General features: G+C 39.8%; 1 long non-coding RNA gene across 1 annotated transcript in view; it reads right to left on the bottom strand.

Moving 5' to 3' along the window:
• Window positions 1–12,951: 12,951 nt before the first annotated feature.
• LOC133663966 (uncharacterized) overlaps window positions 12,952–25,888 on the bottom strand; it is a 158,871-nt gene continuing 145,934 nt past the window's right edge. The window contains exon 3 of the long non-coding RNA XR_009828443.1: window positions 12,952–12,979. This is a non-coding gene — a long non-coding RNA (uncharacterized LOC133663966). The remainder of the gene's footprint in view (window positions 12,980–25,888) is intronic.

Here is a 25,888-nt window from a genome sequence, read left to right as displayed (position 1 = left end):
CGAGGGAAGACTGTAAATATTTGGAGTAGCAAGAAGTTCAACACTTCCTACTTTGAGAAATGTTTAGAGTCCCGATTTGAGTCCTGCTGGAGACAAAGATACATTGGAATCAGTTGTTGGCTAAACAAGTATGCTTCTTGACTACTGTCGAGGTGCCCATGAGCAGAGGTGGGTAGTACTGGCTATTTACTTGACTAACTTTTTGGATAAATTGTACTTGCAGGGTCGTTTTAATGCAATACACAACTTTTAGTTGAATATCTTTGTGAAGAAGAAACACTACTTTTGCTGTGTTACATTCAGTTTAATTCACACACACACATTATTGTATTTGTTACCTTCTTGAGACCTCCAAAAAATGCCTACCTCTTTAGGACCACCCTTTCTAGAGATATAAAAATGTGTATTTACGACATTAATAATATATACATACTATGCAAATATAAAAAAGGAAAGCTTTTAGTTTTTTTTGTTTTTTTTGGAATTTTTTATTTGTAACTGTTTTTTAATATTCATTATTTACTTCAAGTTATTACAGTATGTCTCTATATACATAGTTATTTTTTTGTTGTTTTACACAAACTTGTTATTTCATATGTTGACCAGAGGGGGAGCACTTTTAAAGCCGACACACAGTCCATTTGAAAAATCTGTCCTTTTTGGGACCACCCTAATTTTGATAGATTTCACCACCAGGTCTGCATATGAGTCATTCACTATTAGATGCAATGGTTTTCTGTATTGGGACCATGATTTCCGTCCTAACTTGTAACTCATATGGAAGGTACTTTTTCTTGTTGAGGTCTCAAGAAGGGTACAAACACAAGAACATACACACAACAACTATGGTTGTAGTCCCAGAACCATTAAAAAATAGCTACTAAATAAATCAGAAGTTATTCAAAAGTTACTCAGTACATGTGTAGTTTTTTCACGGAATACTTACTTTTGACTTTTACTTCAGCCATATTACTCTATAGTAACGATACTAATACTAGGGTAAAATTATGGGCTATTCGATCCACCTCTGGCCATGAGCATGGCACAGAATCCCCTGATCTTAGTAACCACTTTCTGAGGAACATAGTGCATACAAATTTCCAATGCTCTTCGCCAAAGAGTTCTAACCTTTAACTAGTTTTTAATTTAAGCAGAAAAACTATGTTTTTACCAACTCCGGGCATCCATACAGGCCTTACATCACAAGACATAATGTGAAACAGTCACTACTGGACTAGTGAGCAGGGAGAAAAAATATCTGTGTTGTGGCCTCTGTCCTCCAGTTCCAATAAAGGGTCATCTTTAATTGCATTTAATCATATTTTGGATTACAATATTGTGCTTCCAACTTTGTGAGGTTATGTCTATATCAGTGACGTGCAGTCAGTAGAGGCAGGGGAGGCGGGGCCTCACCTGCCATCATGGAAAGAAAAACAATGTAAAAAGAAAAAAATAATAATTAAATTGTTGTATGCATCCAGTGATTATACTAAAGTTATTTTCCATTTAACTTCACCCGTTTTAGATTATTTGTATTTTTATTTTCACATTTGCCGTTCAAATACTGAGAAGAGACGGTGCGGTGATCAGCAGCCAGTTGAGGCACGTCACTCAGTTGTGCCTCAACATGGATTGTGCGCAATGACTCCGCTAACTGCTGGCCTGCTGTGCAGTGAGACCGTATTGCTATATGAATTATATTATACATTTCCATAGTTTAGTTAGCTGAGGTATATAATGTACAGTGTATTTTGTCAACAACTGTATGTGTGTAACGTATTTTTTGTGCTGAGCATTCATAAAACTGCTGCAAAAGACGTACTGGCTGAGGCTCGCAGTAATCCGGCCTCCAGGTGGTAGAGGGCGGTAGTGATTCCAGAGATCATTCCTCAGCCGCAGAAGAAAAAAAAAGAAAAAAAAAAAAAAAAGTTAGCAAGTCAAGTGCAGCGATTGTTTATTTCCTCTCGCCTGAACTTTTATTAAAAACATGGAGGATTACATATGTAAAATAAAACAGTTTTCTAAACTGGACTTTCAATCGAAGCAGGAGGTAATAATTAAAGGTAGACCAACGCCGGAGCTAAAAGGTTTGCTTTTGACTTCGGGACAGAAGACCCGTTTACTTTTCAAACGGCGTGGTACACACGCAAAGGCTGGCTGTGTGGATGTCCAGCAAGAAAGGTAAGACCATAATAATGTTTTTTTTATTAAATGTGCTTTTTTGTGTGCTACAGTTTGTATGTGTAAAGAATGCTGGTATGAGCTTTTAAACATAACCCGTTAACTGCTGCCAATCAAATGGTGAATAAGATACTCTTCAGGGTTCATATGTTTGTAAATCTGACTGTGATGAAGTCAGTGCCTCACCAGGCATGGACCTCACTGCACATCACTGGTCTATATATTTATTGTACGTATTCAGAAAAAGATTCAGTTCAATTAAATGTGTTTACGATACCCTCTTGAGATGCAGAATCTTGTTTTAAGGAGGTCCTTAGAGAGACCTCAGAGCAGAGATGTCAAATATAAGGCCCAGGTACAATCCGGCCCACGAGATGAGCTTGCTAAGTGTAAAATTGAGCTGCCATTTTAAATGAAATACACTGCTGTTCTAAAAGTGTCCACTGCATGTCGCAATAGCAATTATGTTAGGCAAGCAAATAGTTTATACCGAGGCGAGCAAGTATACAAGTAAGAGGAGTAAAACAAACAATTGGTAACCCCACTTAAAATGCTGCATGAGACACTGCACCTTGATATGGTTCTGTGAAAAGTATTGTCTTCTGTGCAAATTTAAAGAAAGTGAACAGTGTGGGAATTACTGCAATACTGTCAGTCTTTTTAAGTTTTTATTTTTGATTTGTTGAAATCGTTCACACATTGCACAGCTTTTATTGTTCAATCGAGACACTGTGATGCTTCGAAGGCAAGGGAGTAACTCAACCCTCTTGAATAGTTTCTACCTCAGTGTGTAGGGTTAGGGTTGTGGAAATGACAAATGAAGTAGTTGATACATAGAACATTTTTCATTTATGCTTTATTTAGTTTTTTTGTTCAATCCTAGATGGGCTGTGACTTAAAGTTGAATTGCTTTGAAAATACACTAAGGTTAAGTCTAAGTTCTTTGTGTTCTTCATGGTGTTTTTGAAACTGCACCAATTTTTTTCCTCGAATTTTCAACTAACTTGAAATCTTTTTTTTAAAGGATCATTTGTGATATGTACATTTTCAGGATGTACTTGTTTATTTGGGCCAAAGTAAATTAAAGAAACAATCTAAAGTTGTCATAGTTTTAAGTTATTATGCCTTGATTTTACCCGTCCGGCACACGTGGGAATAGATTGCGGCCCCTGAGCTAAAATGAGTTTGACACCCCTGCCTTATAGTCAGGTCCTTGGAGATTCCTCAAAGTCATAGTTGTAACGATTCTTCGACTTATTCATTTTGGCATGGACCAGATTTTTTGTGCTCTTGTCCAACATCAGAGACCTCTGTATGACATCTTTGACAAAAAAGACCATACAGTCATTTCCAAAGTCTTGTAAAAAGACTTCCCACAAGAATGTAGGGTGGGGACTGGCTCCATATTCTGCATGCTTATGAATTAACTTGTTGAATTGTGCGTTTCTTGCTAGGGTACTCAAGAATCTGTCCTACTCCGGCTAGTTTAAATCCCCTTCTCACATCGTATATGTTTTCTTTTAGTTTTTGCTTCGAAAAAAGGCCCCAAATAAAAACTTAGACACTTTTAAACTGCATAAGTGTTTTCATCAGTTTTCTTATGATAATGAATCCTCGAGTCCCCACAACGTAGGAGGAACAGAAGCCTGTGTCTAATTAGCTGACCTTGAGATTGGCTTGTATTTGGCAAATGTCTTCTAAGCTCTATGAAAGAGCACGGTTTTCCTTGTGCACACGGGATAGAAACATTGAGACGGAACGTGGTGACTTTATTATACAGACCAACGGCAGTGAAAGCAGTAATGGAAACTAAATAAAGTTTCCCCCATTACTCTTGTTGCCAAACACCAGTCTTAAGACCAGATCTGATAAGAGAGCTTGTTTGAAGCGCCTGATCCACAAGAAAGTGAGCAAGTTAAGTGAACAAGTTCTGCAAGTCGACCTCGTACCACTGAAGAGAAGATGTTTGTCTAAAGCAGGGATCCTCAAACTACGGCCATTTCAGGGCCACCAGCGTCCAAAATCTGGCCCGCGGGAAGTCCCAAGTTAAAAAAAAAAAATATATATGTTTTTTAATTATTTTTTTTAATCTGTCCTTTGTAATCCATGTTCTACCACTTGTTACTCTCGGTTTCTCCTAGTCGCTCAAGCAAATCATATCGTCTAAAAATGCATTTTCCCATCGATAATGTGACATCATCGCACTTGGAATATACTGTATATATATATATATATATATATATATATATATATATATATATATATATATATATATATATATATACGTTTGTATATGTATATATATAGTCCGAGGTTTCTGTGGTTTATTCGTTATACAGTGCTCAAGTGTAGAGCGAAATATACGTTAGGTCAGGAAAAAACACAGAGGCTATTTAATCCCTACAAGCCTGTTTGGCAGTTTTTTTAACCCAATGCGGCCCCCGAGTCAGAACGTTTGGGGACCCCTGTTCTATAGGGTCAATGCAAACCTGCAGTAATCTGACCTGGACATGACAGCATTTGTCTTACTGTATGAGTGAACATGAAGTCATGTCAGAAATGTCTTTATTATTTATTGTGTGTACAATGCTGAAGATCATTATGTCATTTATGCAGGGAAGTTGCGGTCAGGGCATGCAATAATGACATCAAATAAATATTAGTGTCCTTTAAAGTGCCGTATAATACCTTATACAATGTTTTTACATTTTCTCAAGTAAAATATTACATGTAAACATTTTTTTTCTTATGCAGGGCAGAATAACAAACTGAGGCTGCAGTTATGCTTTCCTGTCTAATTAGTATGCAAGCAAACTTACCTGTACCTTTTTTTTGTGTACTGTGCCATGTCCTGAGTGCACTGAGCAAATACAGGGTAGAATCGAGTCTTTTCCCTTTGTTAGTGAGCAAGCAAAAATAGGGGGGATTGAGTATCCTCAAACATTTTACACCTTTAATGTATACACTGCATATCTACAGCAGGGGTCTTCAACCTTTCCCAGGACAAATATACCCAAACTAAGGGACTGAAGAAGCATGGACATCCTGCTTATATATCTTATATGAAATTATGATTTTATTTGACATTAAACTGGTCCTAAAGGAACCTTGATATTGTGCGATATTAATTATATTTAAATAATAACATTATTGTGCCACTATTAGCTAGCTGGCAAATATCGCTCTAACTGCTAAAGTTAAAATTTAAAGTTAAAGCCCCAACGGTAGTTACACACACACTAGGTGGGGTGAAATTATCCTCTGCATTTGGCCCATCCCCCATGTTCACCCCCTGGGAGGTGAGGGGAGCAGCGAGCGGCAGCGGTGGCCGCACTCGGGAATCATTTGGTGATTTAACCCCCAATTCCAACCGTTGATGCTGAGTGCCAAGCAAGGAGGCAATGGGTCCATTTTTTTTTGTAGTCTTTGGTAAGACTCGGCCAGGGTTTGAACTCACGCCCTGGCTGCAGTGTTCTTGTGTTTAACCACAAGGAGTGTCCGCCCTGAGATCGGTAGGTCGTGAGTTCTGTTTAGGCTACACTCAGTTTTTTTTTTTTTAAACTTTTTAAAGGGAGCCTGTTATGCACAACAAACTCTTTCTACCCACTGATACCTTTTTTTTTGTGTATTTGAGATGTGTTTAAGTCCCAAAAATGTGTATTAAAACCATGTAGCATGACGATGATATTTGTAAAACAATCTTGTCTTCCTTCGTACTTCTTTCAAACGAGTCATTCGGAATTAGCCCATTTTGTAATTTTTTTCCAATTGGTGACGTCAGCAGATCTCTCCATATGTGGCAAAGTTTTACCCGAAGAGCTTTGCTAAAGTTAAAATTTAAAGTTTTTAAAGTTTTTCTCTATTCTCTTGTTGTGGGGCGAACTGGCTCGTATAAGCACATGCAGGGGCGTCACTAGCTTTTAAGGACATGGGGGGCTTAGCCCCCAGGAGATGCACAGGATGCGAGCGAACGTAGCGCACAAGCACAAAACTTCACAAACGGCTAACAAAGACGTAGAAATTAATCATTGTTATTATTATTATTTCAGTCGGTTTATTTTCAATGTGTGTTCAGTACAACAACAAACATGGTTTTGCACAGTGACATTTTGTTTACAGCATCAACAAGAAACAATTACTTGCATGATCCTTCAAGATACACTGAAACACAATGAAAGTCATGGCATTAGCCTCTATGTTATTAATTCACAACATAGAGGCTAATGCCACCACTTAAGCTCACAATACAATAATTGTTTGTTCCCAAATATTTAAAAGTTGCACAGATTACATTTTGGGCACATATGTGACTAAAATGGTTGTAAATTCAAGCCCTGGAAATATTACTTAATTACTTGAATTAAAGTAATATCTGGATTGGGATAATTTGGCTTGTATATAATATATTTATATATATATATATATTTTATGGCAAGCCATAAGGAAATTAAATATATATGGAAGTCTGAATAGAAATGAGAAACTTTTATATATACTGTAAATAAGAAAGACTTAGAGTCCGTCTGCTGATCTGAAAAAGAGCCAAAGCTGTCAAAGAGCTGAGGGACTATCTTCAAAGTGCAATGCTGAAACAAATAATGCAAACAATAAAATGTAACTTCCAAGGCTTGAGACTAATGTAATCCCATCGTCCCGGGGACGGTAAAAAAAATGCACGGGACGAAATGAAATGCTCCCCGGGATGATGGCTTTTAACCCTTTTTTTAATTTTTATTTTTATGTATTTATTCATTTTACATTTTATATTAAATGTATTGGTTTTTCCACCATCTGAAATTCCTATGAAATGTTTAACAAGCCATCCTATAATAATACAACAGCTATTAATGTAACAATACAATAAGACAAATATATTTAATTATGTTTTTTTCATTATTTTAACAATAGGCTAATATACTTTATATAGATTCTACAAGAAACACAAAACTTAAAAAATAAATTATTTACAATTGCAGACACAAGGTTCTTGTTCTGCAGTGCTGTGTGCTAATGTGCTTCGTACACCTGCAGGACCGCAAGCAAGGTCGCAGAGAAAATGCGGACTGGATTTTGAGTGATGTGGGCATTTTCTATATGAACAAGTCCAAGGACCGCAAGCAAGGTCGCAGAGAAAATGTGGACTGGATTTTGAGTGATGTGGGCATTTTCTATATGAACAAGTGGAATGGATTGGATACCGACGCACTAAAGGGGATCTCTACCTTACGCTATGAAGTGAGGGGAAACTGAGTGAATAATGACAGGTTATATGATTATTTATTTAAACTCATATTCGGGCCACTTTATAATGAATATGTCAGCATATATTTGTAAAAAAAAAAAAAAAAAAATTGAATTTTTTTTTTTTTCCTTTTAACACTAAATTATTTAGGGGGGCTTAAGAACATTTTAGGGGGGCTTGAGCCCCCCTAAAATAGGCCTAAGAACGCCAATGGGCACATGCATCCTGCGCTGTTTCTAAAATATAGTACCGTATAGACTTAGACTTAGACAAACTTTATTGATCCACAAGGGAAATTGTTCCACACAGTAGCTCAGTTTCAAAGGATGGAAAGGGTAAGGCTGGAAAGGATAATGCAGGTATTAAGTAGACTAAAAATGTACCATAGTAGCAATATAAAATATAACATATATGTAATATTTACATATTATATATACAGTGAATAATATATACTTACTTACTTAATCCTCTTCGTCCCTGGCGGGACATAAGGCTTCGACGATCTGCCTCCATCTGGACCTGTCCTGAGCAACATGTTGTGCCTCGCCCCAGGTTAGGTTCATCTCCTTCAGCTCAGCTGTCACCGTACGCCGCCACGTGTTCTTGGGCCGACCTTGCTTCCTTTTCCCAGGTGGAGTCCAACGTAGTGCAATCTTGGGGATACGGTCTTGGTCCATCCTCAGAACATGCCCAAGCCATTGGAATCGGCGGCATTTGATCTCTAGCACCACACTGTTGCACTTGGTCTTCTTGTATAGATGTGCATTGGATATTTTCTCGGGCCAGAAGATTCGACAGAGTTTCCTGAGGCATCCATTGTGGAAGGCTTCGACTTTTTTCATGTCGTAGTATGTTACTCGCCAGCACTCCGAGCCGTACAACAATACAGATTTTACATTACTGTTGTAAAGTCGGACCTTTGTTCTTAAGCTATATTGCTTGGACTTCCAGATGGTGTGTAGCCTAGCAAAAGCACCCTGTGCCTTTCCGAGTCTTGCTCTAATGTCCTTTTGTGCAGCGTTGTCCTTACTGACGAGACTTCCCAGATAGGTAAAGTTCTCAACATAGTCGAGAGCGTGTCCATTCACTGTGATTGGTACATCTGGAGAGGCATTAATGCACATCAATGCACATCACTTGTGTTTTGGACAGTGAATAATATATACTGATATATTATATTATTATATTATATTATATTTTTATATAATATATACAATGTATAACAAATCCCAATTACCATGGACAATATTACAGTATATGTAACAGCTGCAGCAAAAATAAAAAAAATTAAAATTAAAACAAATTAAAAAAAGGCCAGCATAAAATAGTTCTAACTTATATCTGTCAGTAGACTCCACATGGACCCGGTAAAAAACCCAACTTGGATGACGGGGAGAAGACGCAGTCGAAGTGGAGGCACGTAAATAAGACCGTCCGCAAAACGGCGGGTCCTTAAAGGCCTACTGAAACCCACTACTACCGACCACGCAGTCTGATAGTTTATATATCAATGATGAAATCTTAACATTGCAACACATGCCAATACGGCCGCGTTAACTTATAAAGTGCAATTTTAAATTTCCCGCGAAACTTCCGGTTGAAAACGTCTTTGTATGATGACGTATGCACGTGACGTCAATGGTTGAAACGGAAGTATTCGGACCCCATTGGATCCAATACAAAAAGCTCTGATTTCATCGCAAACTTCCACAGTATTCTGGACATCTGTGTTGGTGAATCTTTTGCAATTTGTTTAATGAACAATGAAGACTGCAAAGAAGAAAGCTGTAGGTGGGATCGGTGTATTAGCGGCGGACTACAGCAACACAACCAGGAGGACTTTGAGATGGATAGCAGACGCGCTATCCGATGATAGCCGCCGACCGCATCTACCATCGGGTGAAGTCCTTCGTCGCTCCGTCGAACGCTGGAACGCAGGTGAGCACGGGTGTTGATGAGCAGATGAGGGCTGGCGTAGGTGGAGCGCTAATGTTTTTATCATAGCTCTGACGAGGTCCCGTAGCTAAGTTAGCTTCAATGGCGTCGTTAGCAACAGCATTGTTAAGCTTCGCCAGGCTGGAAAGCATTAACCATATAGTTACATGTCCATGGTTTAATAGTATTGTTGATTTTCTGTCTATCCTTCCAGTCAGGGGTTTATTTCTTTTGTTTCTATCTGCATTCAAGCCCGATGCTATCACGTTAGCTCCGTAGCTAAAGAGCTTCGCCGATGTATTGTCGTGGAGATAAAAGTCACTCTGGATGTCCATTTCGCGTTCTCGACTCTCATTTTCAAGAGGATATAGTATCCGAGGTGGTTTAAAGTACAAATCCGTGATCCACAATAGAAAAAGGAGAAAGTGTGGAATCCAATGAACCCTTGTACCTAAGTTACGGTTAGAGCGAAAAAAGATATGTCCTGCACTGCACTCTAGTCCTTCACTCTCACGTTCCTCATCCACGAATCTTTCATCCTCGCTCAAATTAATGGGGTAATCGTCGCTTTCTCGGTCCGAATCGCTCTCGCTGCATTGTAAACAACGGGGAAATGTGAGGAGCCCTTCAACCTGTGACGTCACGCTACTTCCGGTTCAGGCAAGGCTTTTTTATCGGCGACCAAAACTTTATCGTCAATGTTCTCTACTAAATCCTTTCAGCAAAAATATGGCAATATCGCGAAATGATCAAGTACGACACATAGAATGGATCTGCTATCCCCGTTTAAATAAAAACATTTCATTTCAGTAGGCCTTTAAGATATGGTCAGAAAGCGGCTTGAAGACAGTCTGTAAAAAATGGTCTGTATGCAAAATGTTGACCAAAGAACCACTAAAACATGTTATGGAGACCACAAGAAAATGTTTTAAATGTAGAAAAAAAATCTTGATCATTAAAAAAATCGAGAGCTGCAGCCCTACATTGGATTTCAATAATACTCAGATCACCAAACTTTTTCTTATTCACAGACGCCCACTCTTCTGTACTAAATAAGTGATGTGGAGGAAAAAAAGAAAAAAGAGAGAAGATGACAATAGAGACTTTCAAAGTCAGGCAATCACTCTCCATCCTCTTTCTCTTTCCTCCTTCGCCTCTCCATCATCCTTTCTTCCGCCTCACAATTGTACATACAACCACACTCGATGCCTGTGGACGCCAACAAGGCTTTTAGTCGCACTGAACTGATGTATCCAGCGCGTTTCACTAATGCGCTTTCATTCAAATGTCACCTTTTATGTTGCTGCTCTAAATACCTGTCACCCAAGTGGTGTCATTCAACTCAAATTGCAGTAGGCCACTTTTCAAGTTCATTCAACCCAAATGACTTTCTGAGAAAAGTAATATTCAAAAATAGAACCGTGGTCCCATCTCTAAAATAATTGTGTTGATACATAACAGATAGGGCTGCCACATTGTCAGAGTCGTAGCAGCACTCACCCGCAGACACACCATTCAATACACTTGGGTAATCTAATAAAATACTGCAATACTGTGCCACAACCTGTGTAGATACAATAATGCTTAACTTTGATGGCACTGTCAGAGAAAAAAAATAAAATTTGAACTGCATTACATCATACCGATAGGCATAATAAAACATGTTGAAAAGAGAAACTGGAAATTGTGATGTATGATGTTGTACAAACCCCGTTTTCACATGAGTTGGGAAATTGTGTTAGATGTAAATATAAACGGAATACAATGATTTGCAAATCATTTTCAACCTATATTCAGTTGAATATGCTACAAAGACAACATATTTGATGTTCAAACTGATAAAACTTTTTTTTTTTTGCAAATAATCATTAACTTTAGAATTTGATGCCAGCAACACGTGACAAAGAAGTTGGGAAAGGACATGTTCACCACTGTGTTACATGGCCTTTCCTTTTAACAACACTCAGTAAACATTTGGGAACTGAGGAGACACATTTTTTAGAGCTTCTCAGGTGGAATTATTTCCCATTCTTGCTTGATGTACAGCTTAAGTTGTTCAACAGTCCGGGGTTCTCCGTTGTGGTATTTTAGGCTTCATAATGCGCCACACATTTTCAATGGGAGACATGTCTGGACTACAGGCAGGCCAGTCTAGTACCCGCACTCTTTTACTATGAAGCCACGTTGATGTAACACGTGGCTTGGCATTGTCTTGCTGAAATAAGCAGGGGCGTCCTTGGTAACGTTGCTTGGATGGCAAAATATGTTGCTCCAAAACCTGTATGTACCTTTCAGAATTAATGGCGCCTTCACAGATGTGTAAGTTACCCATGTCTTGGGCACTAATACACCCCCATACCATCACAGATGCTGGCTTTTCAATTGTGCGCCTATAACAATCCGGATGGTTATTTTCCTCTTTGGTCCGGAGGACACGACGTCCACAGTTTCCAAAAACAATTTTAAATGTGGACTCGTCAGACCACAGAACACTTTTCCACTTTGTATCAGTCCATCTTAGATGAGCTCAGGCCCAGCGAAGCCGACGGCATTTCTGGGAGTTGTTGATAAACGCTTTTCGCCTTGCATAGGAGAGTTTTAACTTGCACTTACAGATGTAGCGACCAACTGTAGTTACTGACAGTGGGTTTCTGAAGTGTTCCTGAGCCCATGTGGTGATATCCTTTACACACTGATGTCGCTTGTTGATGCAGTACAGCCTGAGGGATCGAAGGTCACAGGCTTAGCTGTTACGTGCAGTGATTTCTCCAGATTCTTTGAACCCTTTGATGATATTACGGACCGTAGATGGTGAAATCCTTAAATTCCTTGCAATAACTGGTTGAGAAAGGTTTTTCTTAAACTGTTCAACAATTTGCTCACGCATTTGTTGACAAAGTGGTGACCCTCGCCCCATCCTTGTTTGTGAATGACTGAGCATTTCATGGAAACTACTTTTATACCCAATCATGGCACCCACCTGTTCCCAATTTGCCTGTTCACCTGTGGGATGTTCAAAATAAGTGTTTGATGAACATCCCTCAACTTTATCAGTATTTATTGCCACCTTTCCCAACTTCTTTGTCACGTGTTGCTGGCATCAAATTCTAAAGTTAATGATTATTTGCAAAAAAAAAAAAAGTTTATCAGTTTGATCATCAAATATGTTGTCTTTGTAGCATATTCAACTGAATATGGGTTGAAAATGATTTGCAAATCATTGTATTCCGTTTATATTTACATCTAACACAATTTCCCAACTCATATGGAAACGTGGTTTGTAATTGTATGCAAGTTTGAAATAAACTTAGCTCATAAAAAAAGAACATTATGAATACTATTATTGTTCCGGGACGACACCATAGCATGAAGCAGTTCAATAGGTTTATTTAACCTGTGTTGGGGTGTGTATGCTACTCTAAGTGAATGGTGCAGGACGATGTGTAGAATTAATAATGTAAATGTTACCAGAGTTTGTTGTATGTGCGTGGGCAAGCAAGCGGACGGGGGCTGGAGAGAAGCAACGAGGTCCGTGTCCAAGCAGGGTTCGAAGATCGAGGGAGGCAGTCTGGAATCCAGAGGGGAAGTTGAGGCCCACAGCTCAATCTCGGGAAACAGGCACTGCGGGGAACACAGAGGACATAAGGCAACAGGAACTGGGAAGTCACAGAGAGAGAGCAAGTACGCAGGAGGGAAGACAGAGACGGGATGCTTACTACGAGGAGTGAACTACGTTCCGGCACTGTGTCTTCGGGTCCGCAGGTCTTTATGCTGCCTGCCATCATTAGTCCCAGGTGCGCCAGAGCGAGCTTGCAGCACAAGGCATGAGGGATCGCGCAACCACCGTGACAATTATGACCTATACAAGGGGTTTTAAACCTTTTTAAACACGGGGCCCAATTTTACCACTACAGAGGTGCCCAGGTCCACTCAAATGATAACACATAATTAGTAATTTTACTCGTGATTTGAATCGGATTCATATTCAATAATTATATCAAACCTAATTGCAGTTTCACAGGACAAATCTTGTCAAATGATATGAAACCATGTGTTGTTCAAAAAGCTTATTGCCAAGGCTTAGGTCATGCTAAAAAAAAACATGAATATTAATTAAATACACTGCAAAAGGCACTTTTTTACAAACAATTATGCGAAGCTAAGATAAATACATTCTAAATAAATAATAAATAATAATACTATACATGTCTTTCATCACCGTAGTCATAATTTTTGCGCTTAAGACATTTCTCTACAACCTTAGCTCCAGACTTCTTCTGTTTGTCTTGATATTGTCATTACTGCCACAAGTGGTGGAAATGTGTATTACCGTCTGAGTACCGCTGTGTCCAGTACAGACCACAGCTGAAAGAAAAAATAGTTTGGGCCCTGGCCCTTTGGTTAAGGAACACTGAGCTATACATTTACACTCCCAAGTTTAACCACCACTCTATATGTGAAAATGTATACAATTGTAATATTATGTCTTGGGTAGGAATGTTCCGATCACAGATTTATGCTGCCAATTTCGATACAGATTATACATGGGTGAGATTGGCTGATACCAATACCGATACAAATCATATGTATTAGGTGTACATTTTTGTCGTACATAATGCTATTTGATAAAGGTACTTAAGATACTAAGAAATTCAGTTTATTTGCAAACATGGAGGTGATTATTATTAGCTTAGGGGACACATAATTAGCTGCTAGCCACTTGTCAGCCAGGGGACGAAAAAATAAATAGTGTGAGCCATAGGGGATCGGCGTTTGCAATCTGCATTAAAAGGCATTAATCGGCAATGACGACCGCATCCTTTTTCACAAAAATCGGCATATTGATCGACTCATCACTAGTCTTAAAATGTCTAAATAGTATTCATTGTGTTTATCACAACTACTGCCGGTTTATACATATTGTAAATGAATACAATTTATAATGATGGTTTAGAAATTAGGAATACATCAGTATGTATGTTAGCTTGTGTGGCTGTGTGATAGTATGTTGTGTAAACTTCACCTAATATGCAACACCAACTTATCTTACCTAATGGTACCTGTTTTTGTGTAATTGGGATCTACATAAGTACCGAGATATTTACAAAACAATTTTCTCTTCCTTTATACTTACTCCAAATGAGCTGTTTGGAATTTGCCCCAAAATTGTAAAGTTTATCCCAAGTGTGGCGTCAGCAGATATCTCCATATATGGTAAATATTTACCCGAAAAGCTTTGCCCGAGTCCGCCATTGTTGTCAGATAGCTCTTTCGTTTTCTCTCTTCTCTTGTTGTGGGGGAGACTGGCTCGTACATGCACATGCACCCTAATAATTCTAACTTATATCCGTCAGTAGACTCCATGTGGAAGTGCTAAAAACTACAACATGGATGACATGATTTCAACCACTGTGCCACGGCACACTAGTGTGCTGTGAGATATTTATTTAAAATCTGCAAATAATGTGGCGTTGTTCAGTGTCTGTGCTGTGTAAAGCTTGGCAGGCTAACAATGTAAAACTCCATATCAGTAGGTGGCAACAGGTAGTTCATTGCTCTGTAAAAGTTGGAATGTGTTGGGTGAGACGAGGATGGTTTGTTGTGATCCAAATATGCAGACCACAGCAAGAGACAGCGTGCAGGTAAAAAGCTATGTAATGCTTAAACTAAAAATTAACAAAAGGGAAAGGAAAAGGCACTGAAGCATAGGGATGGCTATGCAAAACTAAAGTAAAACTGAACTGGCTACAAAGTAAACAAAAACAGAATGCTGGATGACAGCAAAAACTTACAGCGTGGGGAGCAGAGACGACATCCACAAAGTACATCTGTACATGACATGACAATCAACAATATCCCGACTAAGAAAGATAGCATCCGCACAACTTAAATAGTCTTGATTGCTAACACAAAGCAGGTGTGGGCAATAGCACTCAAAGGAAGGCGTGAAGCTGGTACAGGAAAACACCAACAAAATAGGAAGGGCCACCAAAATAACAGTGCAAGACAAGAACCAAAGCAAAACACCAACAAACTCAAAATAAGGCACGACGACCTGGTGGAGTTTCATTTTTAACGTTGTGTGCTGGTGGTGTGCCTCCGTATTTTTTTAATGAAAAAAACGTGCCTTGGCTGAAAAAAGGTTGAAAAACACTGATGTAGACCACAAGGAAATGTTTTAAACGTGAAACAAAATTATTATTATATAACCATTTTAAGAGCTGCCCCGGATACTGTGCTGACAGCTTTTAGCTCATTGGCTAGCGCTGCTCAACCTAACTCAAAATCAGTGGGGATGTGTGGTTGTCGGTTCGAGCCCTCCATGTGCAGTACAGGACTGTGGGGGGAAGACCACTATTGCATATAAAGAGATTGTCTTTGACATGTAGCAGACCTGGGCATTCTGCGGCCCGCGGGCCACATCCGGCCCTTTGTGTGTCCCTGTCCGGCCCGCGTGAGGCCAATCATAAATTACAAAATACATTTTAAAAAGTATCTATGTCGAGTGTGCAATACAACGGTGCTGCTTTTGTTTTGAAAAGCGTTATTTGTATTACTTCCGTGTGGACGTATGCGCGTGCGTGCGTGATTGTGAGTGAATGTGAACAGCTGCAATCACAAATTACAAAATAAAGTTGAAAAAACATCTCTGTCGTGCGTGCAATACAACTCTGCTGCTTTTATTTTGAAAAGTGTTATTTATGGGCGTATGTCCGGGTGTAACCTGTGAGTGAAGGTGCACAGCGACAAGTGATGCACCAAATCAAACCCACCTGAATTCTAAACAAAATAAACACATTTATTCTGTGTAATTTTGCAATGCAACTCTGAGTGACAGTGACAACAAGCGGCCCTAACGGTGTTCGTCAACACTGTGTAATTGAACACCGTTCAATTATTGTAACGTCTATCGAGATGCTTCGAGGACAGGAATTATATTAATCACTTTAATGAGCAAAACTGTTTATATTGGGCCATAACCACACCAAAAACATGAGTAAAAAACTTCTATCTCGACAAACTAGTCATTTTCTGCCGTACAAACCAGGCCAAAACCAACTTGTCATCTGTCACCAACACCATACCACTAAGCTACTGGTGCGTTTAGGGCCACACAAATAGTCGGACAACTCAAACACCACACAAAGCTACACTATGACTCCTCAGTCATACGTGTGGTTATTTTACTGTCATTTATTATTAATGTTAATCTATTTATATTAATCATGGAATGCTGTTACTAGAGAAAGTTACAGGAATGCACACTTCATCCTATGCTTACATTTCATTGTGCAACATGAGGATGTTTAAGGGGAACTAAATGTGATCTCTGAAAGGGGTACAAATGATTTCCAAAGCAGTGCTTTTGGTATAAAGTTAAGTTAGGTTAAATGAAAATATTATTATTATTAATTATTATTATTATTATTATTACTATTATTATTATTATTATTAATCTTACGGTATATATCAAAAATAATATTGAGCAAAATTTTATTGAAATATTGTCGATGTGGCCCTCCAGCAGTGCTCGGGTTGCTCATGCGGCCCCCGGTAAAAATTAATTGCCCACCTCTGACATATAGTATAACAAATGTTCCACATACATGAGTAAATCCTGAGATCAAGAGGAACACTTGTTTTGTCACCTGTGTCCACCTGCTAAGACTTCACCCCTGAGGGCTGCGCGTGATGAGTTCAAGGATCGAAATCCACTAATTAGGCAGTGGAAGGTCGTAGGTGAGAAACGGGCCCTCAGGAAAATATGTTCACAGCGCACCGTCAAAGTAAGAATCTAATCTAGGTAGAAAATCAAACAGAAAATAAGAGATACACTGTACAAAGACTGAGAAAAGACAAGATAAAAGTGGAGAAATGAGGAGAAAAAAAGAAAAAAATAGCAGTTGTAATCTTTTGATCCTTTCATTAGATCTGGAATCAAACAAATTTGCCAGAAGACACCCCTGCATGCGTTAGTCTCATTACTAGCCCGAGACACTGAGTCAATATCACTTTCAATATAGAGACGCAAACTCACATAACCGTGAGGCTGCAAATGATGAGCAACAGGAGGTGGTTAGAAAAAAGTTAGACAGCTTATAAATCTCCCGCGGCATCATGATATAAAAAATAAATCCCAGCTTGGAAAAGCTGATTATGACCCTGAGGTGTTGTACTTACTCCAGCAACATTATAATTACTTGCACATTGTTATTATATCCAATAGCATCTAAAATCCCGCCATAGGAAGATAACTACATCATTGGCTCTCAGTAGAACACAGACCTCCGCCAAGGAGTGACAAAAATAATTATGGAGCACTCTGTGTGTTTATCTAGCCGCACTGTGGAAAGCAGCAGATTGCGCAATTAGCGGCGTGCATTGTCACAAGAAAGAGCGAGGCATAGACGGCAGTGAACGGCCTTCATTGTGTTGCTACACACAACAATAAAAAAAAAAAAAGACACACAACTGCCAGTTATTTCCTGATGCAATGTGAAATAATAATTGTAATATGATTGAAAATAATATAATTCAATCAAACTTTACTTATATAACCCAGTTAATAATTTGAGAGTCCAGTCCATAGTGGGGCCAATTAAAACAAATCAGAGGTTATTAGTATGTAAGCTACTTTCTGGTTTGCCTTAAAATTATGTAAGACATTTTGAGAAATGGTACGTGCGACAATATTTAAAGTCTTTTGTTCGCTTCCTCCGCACATTAGACCTACTTTCGCTCTGCCTTCTGGGTAATATAGTACATACACATGTACTTCCTAGTTTACATGTATGTATGTATTATTTAACCTTTATTTATCTAGGGGAAGTGTCAGGTTCAAACACTGATGACATCTATTAAACAGACGAGAAGCAAGGAATCATGCAGAAACAGAGTTAAATTTTGCTCAATTGAAGAGAGACGTGTTTTGGGCTGTACTGTAGTTACAGATCCAAACTATGTTCTAAAAGCCCAGCCCACGTGCTTCCTCTATTTATTTGGGAGGTCCCAGGTTACAACACTGAAGCTGTCGCTGAGGGAAGGGGGTAATCTCGACAGCTCCAGTTAGACACAATATATGATTATACAAAAATGCAAATGTGCTGACAGTCGTGATTTCGCCTTGTCTCTGCTCTGCGTCACGGTACTCGATGTTCGGCCTTGGCAGTCAGCGGGCCGATTCTGGAAACAAACACTGATACGAGACTGGCTTGCAATCTTTTGAATTGCCAGGTTTGCACAGACAAAGAAAAATACAATTTCAGCACAATTGATGATAACTATAGCAACGGCCCTTAAGCATAAGAGTTGTGTGATAATATATACATAATTATTCTAACAGGAAGACAATTAGGAACATATTTTCATTTGCAATGCTGACCTAACAGAGGGGCAGCATTTACATGAGCGAGATGTTGAAGTGTGATGATAACTTCTCATCGTCTGTCATTTACCAAATTACTGCTATGGATCGCCCTCAACCAGGGCCACATTAATGCATTGGCCTACCTGGACTGAAGCCCACAGGCGAAATAAATGGTGTTCATATGTGTCAATCAGACAGGTCAGCTTGGTGCGTTGGTTTTTCCTACCGCTCCAAGCGGGACGCAAACCCAGATCGCTAGTGTGAGAGGCCGGCACGCTGTCTACAAAGCTAGAAGTATGGGCTATCTCCCTGATTACCAGCACTATCTTTGAAGTTGACTGGCATCTGAAACACCCGCATATTCGTGAAGGAGACATCTTCATGAACAAAAATTATTTTTAAATGGATAATATTCCTGCATTGTTGCTGTTCTATTGAGTAAAATCATGATTTTTTTTTTTTCTAACTGTGTTTTCAGGGTGGGTGTTGTTGAGGTTCACTCACCCACCCCCCTTAGTTCAATGCGGCCCTGCCCTCAACTGTTCACAAAAGCTTTTAAAGTGTGGGGTATTGAAAAATAAATAGTTTTTTAAGTGGAAGAAACACTTTTCAAGGGTAAGACACAGAGAATGTCTGCAACTTTTTTACAACAGAGCAGACAGCGGACAATAAGGAAGACTTTCTGTCAGGTTCAAACACTGATGACATCTATTAAACAAGACAAGAAGCAAGGAATTAAACAGATACAAAATTCAATTTAGCTCAATTGAGGAGAAACGCGTAGACACTGTACCCTTGGACAGTGTCATCCCACGCTCTGACGAAAGGTTGTACGCCTCCTCTTTTATTTGGACTTTCCCTGATTACATGGCAACAGCTGTTTCTAAGGGAGGGGGGTCGTAAACAGCCATCACCTTTGTTACAAAACAGTTAAAAGGTCGTGAAACACTTAAAAGAAAATGTGCCTGGAGCTTGCGTCAGGTCCTGCTTCCTCTCCACTTTGTACATCTCGGGTCAAGACAAAATCTTCCTGTGGATTACAATACATCAAAGAAACCGACACCTTCATGTCGCTTCCCATCCTACACAGTGGAGTGTTACAACCTTCTGCTTGGTAAGATCAAAGACAGCTTTTGTCTGCTCGCCGGGAACTCATGGCAACACAAAGTTTTGTGATAACTTAGATACAATTATTCAGACACTTTCTTTAAGTTTATTTAATTATTACTATTAGTTAAAATGAAATAGAACATTTCAGTAATTTGACAATGAGCTCTGAGTATGTGCTTTTGCTGCCATCTAGTGTCTACTCTTAAGTCTGTGCGGTATAAAATGAGTAAGACATCAATACAGTATTTGTTTTCCAATTTTAGTAAAAACTTTGTGATTTTTGAGGTAAAGGATTCCAGGAACATCCATCTTCTACCGCTTGTCCCTTTCGGGGTCGTGGGGGGTGCTGGAGCCTATCTTATCTGCATTCGGGCGGAAGGCGGGGTACACCCTGGACAAGTCGCTACCTCATCGCAGGGCCTACACATAATAGACTCACACTCACATTCACACACTAGGGCCAATTTTAGTGTTGCCAATCAACCTATCCCCAGGTGCATGTCTTTGGAGGTGGGAGGAAACTGGAGTAACCGGAGGAACACTTGAACCAATAATAACAAATTCCAAAAAATCAGAAGTTAATTCTGTCATGACTTGGTCCTTGGGGTTTGTTTTTCCGGAAGGCAACAGAAAGTTGGCGCGGGCAAGACGTGAATGTGAGTACATGATTTTATTTAACACTATCAAAAAAGAACAAACGAAAGGCGCGCACAATGGCGGAGGTACAAAACTTGGCTAATGAAAACAAAAGACTTGCACAAAGGCAAACAACTATAAACATGAAACAAAAACTTACTTGGCATGGGACTGTGAACATGGCATGAAGCAGAGTGATGATAACGTGTGATGTCGCCAGGCAGACTAACTGAAAACAATGGACTTAAATAATACAGACATGATTGACAACAGGTGTGTGAGTCCGAACGTGAAAACAGGTGCGTGGACAGGTGAAAACTAATGGGTTGCTAGGTGACAAAACAAACAAAAGTGCACAAAGAGTCCAAAAACAAAACAGCACATGGCCAAACAAAAACATGATCAACACAGACATGACAGATTCAGTGTTTTTGAAAATAATGAGCCTCAAAAAATTGAAACTTTTGCCACAACTTAATAAAATAACAAGTACAACGTCAAAGCACTCTTTTTGTGGCGAAAACATCTTCAAATTCATATTTCTGTGAGAGTTTGAGCTTTTTTTCTTTGACTTCACCGCATCACTGTCATCTGCATCCGATGCATTCTTTCTTGTCCCAGTCACAACGCATTACAATCCACACAGTTCTCCATTGTGCTCCCGTACAAGTCAGTCATTGTTTCTGTGAAAACGGTGACAGGGGGACCTCCATGTCAACACCAACAGTATGGCAGTGGATCAATGTCCGACCACAGGCTTGGTCAAAGGTGAAAGGCCGGAGGTTAGAGAACAGTCGCTATTAAAGGAGCCTCCTCTGTCAACACATTTGCATTTGCAGGAATAGACACATCGTTTCCCATCAGCACGGATCATCAAATTGTCGTGTCGTTTGGTGAACGCATTAATCATGTCGTGGGAAATTATTTGGCACAGAATCGCGATGATGGCAACGCAATGTACTGCAATCCATCCTTAAGGTACTCTTGATGTATGTTTCCTGAGCTCCATGTAGGACTATAAATATGGATACTAGTTGTATGACATACAGTACTTTGCAAAATTGCATCCTTCCAAATATTTTATTCTATCTTTTCATAGGGCAATATTGAATACATTACTCTTTAACAACATGTAAAGTAGCTTGGGCAACTGCGTAAAAGTATCGTCCCCTCAAAATAACTCGAAACACAGCCATTATTCTGTAAACCATAGTGACCAAACTGAGTACACTCCTGAAAATGTCCAAATTGGACTCAATTACCGATTTTCCCTACCAGGTGTCATGTGACTCATTAGTGTTACAAGGTCTCAGGTGTGGATGGGGAGCAGGTGTGTTCAATTTGTAGCAGTGGCGTTCGCACATCCCTACTGATCACTGGGAGTTCAATTAATTAGGGCAAAAAACTTTCTGACGATCTGATGAAAAAAATGCTACTCTACAATAAGAATGTCTAAACAATTAAATTGTTCTCGAGGCCACATTTTGAGAAAGCTAAGGACCAGGGGGCCGTACTTCTCCCTATAATATTATTCTAATTTTAGTAACCAGCATCAGCCTCTGCAAATGACATTTGTTTTCACCGCATTTCTTTTATTGGCTACAAATGTCTAAACAAAATAGACTGATTAGGCAAATACCGTAAATTCCGGACTATAAGCCGTTAGTTTTTTCCTATGCTTTGAACCCTGCTGCTTATAAGACGGAGTTGCTAATAAATGGATTTTGCTTCACTGACGGCAATAATGATAATAATTTTATTTCAAAAATACAAATAAAACAAGTAAAAACACTGACAGAGTGTTTTATTGTTTGTGCTATGGCGTTGTCTTTTGGACGAATTCACTTATGCAGGTGCTGCAGTGTCCTTCAATGTATCAGTAGTTAGTTAATGTAGTCAATTTATTCAGTTACATTAGTAGTGTTCCTTAAGGTTCCATTTTAGGTCCTCTATTTCATCATTTGGGGTATTCAATTGCTGGCCTGTGAGTTCAGTTCAAAAGAATTGTGAGAGACTCACATTCTTACAGCAGTTTCTTAAAACACTACACAGTGCTTTCAATAGAGATGAGCTTTGACTTTGACCATTTTTTTGCAAAAGGTCCTTAGAAAAACATCAGAGCGCTCCCGTAACTGACAAAATATAATCTAAAGTCAAATGTCTATGGTATAGGACAGGGGTCGGCAACCCGCGGCTCCGGAGCCGCATGCGGCTCCTTGACCACTCTGATGCGGCTCAGCTACATACATGCCGACCCCCCCGATTTTCCCAGGAGACTTATGGATGTCAGTGTCTCTCATAGACTACTCCCAGGAAAATATAATCCTATTTACACTCTAATTACTATATAAAGGGCATGCCCTAATTGCACTGCAGTAATTGTCCTCTATAGCATTTACATACAGCATGCCAGTCCAGCCACATGTTGCATGTTGTTATTACTTGCTCACACAGGAGACAGCAAAGCATACTTACTCATCAGCCACACAGCTTACACTGACGGTAGCCGTATCAAACAACTTTAACATTGTTACGTTACAAATATGCGCCACACTGTGAACCCACACCAAAAAAGAATGAAAAACACATTTCTGCAGAACATCCCACTGTAACACAACATAAACACAACACGACCATTACCCAGAATCCCATGCAGCCCTAACTCTTCCGGTCTACATTATACACCCCCGCTACCACCAAATCCCCCCACACATCAACCCCCCCCCTCTCCGTGCGTTGGTTGAGCGGAAGAGTTAGGGCTGCATGGGATTCTGGGTATTGGTACCGTCAGTGTAAGATGTGTGGCTGTTGACTTAGTAGCCTTGCTGTCTGTAACGCTATCAAGGCAAAGCTGCATTCCACTTGTGGCCGAGCAGATACACTGATTGGGCAGACTCTAGAGGGCGCCAAATGCAGTGTCATCACGCTCTGATATTCGGGAGTCTCCCGGGAAAAATGAGAGGGTTGGCAAGTATGACGCAAGCGACATTCATTCAAAACTCGCGGGCTGCACTAACATCAAATTTCCACATTAAAGTGCGTGCCGGTGCGTGTGTCTGAGACCCCTGGTTAACATAGCACAAAGCATTTAAGCTTTGTATGCGGTGTTTTTCATTTTAAATTTTAAAAGCATATTTTGTGGCTCCCATTACTTTCTTTAATGTGTGAAACTTGCCAAAATGGCTCTTTGAGTGGTAAAGGTTGCCGACCCCTGGTATAGGACGCTTGTTCTTCGATATATACAAAGTAAGAGTAATAGTGAAGGGGAAAATGTTGGCGCCCTGGTCCTTAGCTCTCTGTAAATGTGGCCCCCAAAACAATTTAGTTAAATAACCCTGGTCTAGACTATAAGAATATTGCCTAAAAATCCTAAAACTGAGCATTAGAGCGGTGGCCAAGACCGTACAGCGCTTTAACAGGTTCTACTCAGAACAGGCCTTGGCATCATAGCCCAAAGTTATGTTTGGAAAGTAGACGTGTGAGTGCATATGAGAAGTTGAATGTTTGGCAGGTCAGTCTGTCAGTGCTCAGACCATATGCCGTAAAGTACACGGCATAAAGTAAGTCTGGATGGTTGTTGTCTCAGAAGGAAACCTTTTCTGAAGACAAACTTTAGGCCCACAAAAAACGCGACAGAAAAGTCTCTAACATTACCCCAAAATGATATCTAGCAGAGAGATTGTGTCAGTAGAATAGGTACTTGGACTGAAAGTGGCAGTGAGTGAAAAAGGAGGAGGAGGGCGGGAGCTAAAGTGCTAACCTTGTCTTTCATTCATTGTCGTCTGCTCAGTGACCTTATTTGGTCACGGCTGTGCTAAAGTTAATTTATCAGAAGTACTAAAACTTGTGAGTGTTTCTTCTCTGCAGCCATCCTTCCAACCTTGGTCTTAAGTTCCTGCTCTGCGATATACAACATACTGTACTTTCTCTGGTTATCAATTGACCACTTTCCATCATAGCTGCTATTTAAAATGGAAGAATGATGCGTACATGTTGTATTAATCCTCAAAATGTGTTCAATTACAACACACATTAGAGAAAATGTTCTGGTGGTTGTTAGCACTGGGATGCTGTTGGTCACTTTGCAATCACTGTGTCACGTTGAAAACTGCACATGTATGGATGAGTACCTTTCACATTTAAACGGATACAGTACAAATTACTGGTACCCGAGAATCAATACATGGACTTAACCATACTGGTTTTTCTCTACTTTTGCATGTGTTCATAAGGTAATGAATGCTTATTTGTTTAATAATAATATATATTTGTTAAAAAGGCCTACTGAAACCCACTACTACCGACCACGCAGTCTGATAGTTTATATATCAATGATGAAATCTTAACATTTGAACACATGCCAATTAACTTATAAAGTGCAATTTAAAATTTCCCGCAAAACTTCCGGTTGAAAACGTCTATGTATGATGACGTATGCGCGTGACGTCAATCGTGGAAACGGAAGTATTCGGACACATTGTATCCAATACAAAAAGCTCGGTTTTCATTGCAAAATTCCACAGTATTCTGGACATCTGTGTTGGTGAATCTTTTGCAACTTGTTTAATGAACAATGAAGACTGAAAAGAAGAAAGCTGTAGGTGGGATCGGTATATTAGCGGCTGGCTGCAGCAACACAACCAGGAGGACTTTGACTTGGATAGCAGACACGCTATCCGACGCTAGCCCCCGACCGCATTGATGATCGGGTGAAGTCCTTCGTCGCTCCGTCGATCGCTGGAACGCAGGTGAGCACGGGTGTTGATGAGCAGGTGAGGGCTGGCTGGCGTAGGTGGATAGCTAATGTTTTTAGCATAGCTCTGTGAGGTCCTGTTGCTAAGTTAGCTTCAATGGCATCGTTAGCAACAGCATTGTTAAGCTTCGCCAGGCTGGAAAGTATTAACCGTGTAGTTACAGGTCCATGGTTTAATAGTATTGTTGATTTTCTGTCTATCCTTCCAGTCAGGGGTTTATTTCTTTCGTTTCTATCTGCAGTGAAGCCCGATGCTATCACGTTAGCTCCGTAGCTAAAGTGCTTCGCCGATGTATTGTCGTGGAGATAAAAGTGACTGTGAATGTCCATTTCGCGTTCTCGACTCTCATTTTCAAGAGGGTATAGTATCCGAGGTGTGTTAAAATACAAATCCGTGATCCACAATAGAAAAAGGAGAGAGTGTGGAATCCAATGAGCCAGCTTGTACCTAAGTTACGATCAGAGCGAAAAAAGATGCGTCCTGCACTGCACTCTAGTCCTTCACTCTTACGTTCCTCATCCACAAATCTTTCATCCTGGCTCAAATTAATGGGGTAATCATCGCTTTCTCGGTCCGAATCGCTCTCGCTGCTGGTGTAAACAATGGGGAAATGTGAGGAGCCCTTCAACCTGTGACGTCACGCTACTTCCGGTACAGGCAAGG

The sequence above is a fragment of the Entelurus aequoreus genome, linkage group LG13 (genome assembly GCF_033978785.1).
Source record: "Entelurus aequoreus isolate RoL-2023_Sb linkage group LG13, RoL_Eaeq_v1.1, whole genome shotgun sequence".
NCBI lineage: Eukaryota > Metazoa > Chordata > Actinopteri > Syngnathiformes > Syngnathidae > Entelurus > Entelurus aequoreus.
This window is presented reverse-complemented; position numbering and strand designations above follow the sequence as displayed.